Raw genomic sequence first — 4,089 nt, 5'->3', positions numbered from 1 at the left:
GTGACAGGTAGGGCCAGAAGATTATTTTAATCAAAAAAATGCAGCATGGAGCCGACCCCAGTGATTTTAAGCTTACAGGCACGGTACACGCTATCCTAGACTACTCTACACATGAAACTGCCACACGAGCGTCCGGGCTGCGCTTGGCTCTTCGCCTCTTCGGGGGTACTACTGCAGTGGAGGAGTACTACAGTATGCTTCTTGCCATCTGACACCGATTGAACTGCTGCATGTCCACCGCGTATGGGATGGAGAGCGTGTAGCAAACGAAAGCTTCTCCTAGTCCTGCCAGCCACCACGCTCATGGGCGAGGGAGGGACGCAGCTTCATTGACTTACTGCTCCTGCCTTTGCATCCATGATAGGTGGGCCCAACAGGTCGGTGGCCCACCTGTCATGCAGCCAAAGGTAGGTGCAGTTAAGGCGAGAGGGCGTTGTAGTAATCAAACTTCTTAGTCTTGTACGAGTTGACGCGACACATCAAAGCACTGCACTCGATATATTTCAATAATTTGCGTTTATTGATGCATTAATTACAACGCATGCATGCATGTCGTGACTCTCCTTTCGATACTTTCATGTGTTGATTTAATGCACCTTAAAGTAGTATGAATATGTGACGGTAAAGCTTTGTAATGCCCCGGCCCTAATAAAGCGAGAGATGGTTGTGCACAAGGAGGGCGAGATCATGCAGACGGAACAGGACCCGACGATGGAGCTCTCTATGGTCTCGATGGACCTCACCTTGCTCCATTGCCCCTTGTGCCTCCGCCCCTTGAAGCCTCCAGTGTATGAGGTTCGAATACACCTCGTCCGTTCGGCTGATCGAGCAAGGTGCAGGTTTCTTGATTGATGTGTTGTTCGATTGATTTGTGCAGTGCAAGGGAGGGCACCTGGCTTGCGTGGACTGTCGCGTTGAGCGCCCCAGGAACCAGCGGCAGTGCCAGAAGTGCGAGCGCGGCGGTGGCTTCGATGTGCGGAACACGGTGGTGGACACCGTCCTCTCCTCGGTGAGGGTGGAGTGCCCGCACGAAGGCTATGGGCTATACGTCACTTACCACAAGCTCACCGATCACCAGAGCTGTGTCCACTCGTGCCCTGCAATGCCCCGTGCCCGTCTGCGGCTACGAAGGCCCGCCGTCGGTGCTCTCCCACCACATCAGCACCGTGCATCCCATGCCTGTGCACAGGATCCAGTACGGCAAGGCGCTCCAGCTGCAAGTGCCACTATCAAAACCACGGCTCTTGCTGTTCGTGGAGGAGGACGGCCACGTTTTTCTTGGTCGGCGGTGTGCTCGACATTGGCGCGCCTATCGCCGTGTCGGTCGTCTGCATCAGAGCGGGGGTGTCCCCACTGCCACACTACGTGGCCAAGCTATGGGCAAACGGCCCGCCGAGGGAGCCCAAAGGCAGAAACGACGCCGTCAAGGTGGAAATGGAGGTGACAAGCAGCAGGGATCCCGGCGACGTCGCCGTGCAGGAGCTGACCTTCTTCATAGTTCCGCCCAAGCTGCTGGCCGGGGCTAAGCTGGTGTCCCTCCACATTCAGATTGACAAGCTCACGTCCTAAATGATTCTACAGTGCCTTCTGTTTATCTTAGTAATATGCTAATATAGGGGGTAGCTCGGTCTACTTTAGCTTAAGAGATGGTGGTTTTGGTGGCGATGCAGCAATTACCTCGACATTAGATCAGCAGTGAAAGTAATTTCGAACAGTCGAATGGATATTTTGTGTCTGTTGGATATAAAGATCCTTTGGGTAAGAAGTAACAGCTTATATGCTTTTTTTTCAAAACGGAACAACGATACTACTATAATTTTTGTTGACATGCACTAATATTTTCGAAACGGACGCCGGGCTGTAGCTAGAAGGGAGGTTGGGACGCGGCATTGACCCATACTGCGGTGACCCCCGATTGGGATGCACTGATTGTGGATTTTCTCCCTCGCCGATGTCGATCGCATCTATGCAGAACATTGTTCCCTTCCCCAGCAGCGGGATCAGGCCGGATATGTGACCAGCGGTGTGGCCATCGTCGTTCTATGCTTGTGAAGAGAGCAACCCAAGCAAGCTGGCTTGTAGCTCAGGCTCCTGCTAGTGTATATATAGTGGTTTTCTTTTTCTCTCAATATCAACCATTTTATATTGTGTACGTGTCATATAAGAGTGAAATGATGGTTGCTTCTTCCGACTAACTTATTGTGTGATTTGACTGCTCCTTTAGTGGCCCCTACACATACTCCCCCTACGTGTATGCAACAGTCGCACGTACACATGGACGCAAAAACGCGCGCGACGCCCTAATGCATGCATGTCCGAGCACACGACGGAACACACATGGTCACGCTCAAGTGTTCAACCTACACGTGCATGCACACACATACTCAGCCAGGGTGAGCTAGTGACCATATAAACACCGGAAAATGTATATATTGAGCGCAGTGAGTGTATTATGAAGTCCATTGACCGTATTTTTACAAATATACAGTGACAGACAGTGTATTTATATCATTTGAAATTAAGCCATATTAACCGGAAAGGAGGCACTATGGACTAGCATTACTTTGTTGTGTCCCGTCAACTTGCTGAATGAGGAGAAGCTTGCAGGACGGGAGAAGCTTGAGCGTGGTGGCTCACAGGACATGGAGAAACTTTTGACTAATGCAAGCTCTCCCTCACTCGGGCGGTGGACGTGCAACAGTTAATTCGGTGTTAGATTGCTAGAAGCATACACTATACTAGTGCTAGTATTATTGTTCGACTTCCCGAAGAGGCGAACAACCAAGCGCAAAGTTTACTAGTACTAGTACTACTACTATAGTCTATAGAGGTATGCACTATACTAGTACTAGGAACCGGATGGAGCGTCTGCACTCTTATTATATTTTTAAAATGTGATAAAGCAATCTTCAACACATTTGGTTCTCTTCGAGGGTTCTCGCATGTGATAATGGAAGTTGATTGCATGGAACACTCACCATAATTCTCGCTTAATTCTGGCTCATATCCTATTAAAAATAGGAGCGCTCGGTAATATTTCCTCTTTTTTTTGTTATTCAGCATGTAAACAGGTCAGCAAACCTTGCAGCGCATCTTTGTGCGAACCGTGCTTGCTGCACTTTGAATGTGGCCGAGAGTTGGCTTGATGAAACACCACACTTCCTACTTCTTTTTTGCGGCGTACCTCGCTTCCTAGTGACCAGTGTCTTGGCTGATCGTCCTAAGAATGCTTATATATGAATAAAGCTCTCTCATTTACCCGCAAAAAAGATTAATCCATATTAACCGGAAAGGAGGGAGTACGGACTAGCACTACTTGTTGGTGTGTCCCGTCAACTCGCAGAACGAGGAGAAGCTTGCAGGACAAGGTGAAGCTCGCTTACGCCTTTTGACTAATGCAACATACCCTCGCCCAAGCGGTGGACATGCATCAGTTCATTCGGTGTCAAATTGCCAGAGGCATACACTGTAGTACCGAACATGCGGAGTACCATCATTGTTCGACTTCACAAAGAGGCAAAGAGCCAAGCACAAGGTTTAGTAGTACGAGTAGTACTACTACTAGAACCGCATGGTGGAGCCTTTGTACTCTTTTTTTAATCTCTGATAAAGTACACATTTATTCCAGAGAAGGGCGGAAAACGGCAGCCCAACATGTAATGATGATATCATTCAACCATGCTCGAATATATCTTGGCCTCCGTGCGAGCCCATCTGTGTGTTCTCGCTCCTCGTCTCTCTCAAGGAACGACGGGTTGGCCATTTTGCCGTCAATTGAGATCGGATTGCTCACACTCCGGTCCCACATGTCAGTGATATGCCAAGAGGAGGTGCGTTGACTGACTGGCCATACGCGTACTTGGTTTTGCACCTTCATACTACTCCTCCCTCCGTCACAGTTTACAGGGCGCGCTTCATTATGATGCATTTCTCTCAATGCATTTCCACCACCAGAGAGACTTTAGACGCGTTTGGTTTAATGCTCAATTAATTAGGGCGTGGTAACCACAATTTTCTCTCGATGTAGTACTACGGAGTGGAGTAAGTGCATGCATGTGTGTACCCGGGGTGGAAGCACTGCATATGTGT

At 49.2% G+C, this 4,089-nt stretch overlaps 1 pseudogene; it reads left to right on the top strand.

Moving 5' to 3' along the window:
- Positions 1 to 372: 372 nt before the first annotated feature.
- On the top strand, positions 373 to 1,569 carry LOC125517244 (annotated as a pseudogene).
- The last annotated feature ends 2,520 nt before the right edge of the window (positions 1,570 to 4,089 follow it).

This window comes from Triticum urartu, chromosome 6, assembly GCF_003073215.2.
Source record: "Triticum urartu cultivar G1812 chromosome 6, Tu2.1, whole genome shotgun sequence".
NCBI lineage: Eukaryota > Viridiplantae > Streptophyta > Magnoliopsida > Poales > Poaceae > Triticum > Triticum urartu.
Note: the sequence above shows the minus strand (reverse complement) of the source record. Positions and strands in the feature narration are given on the sequence as shown.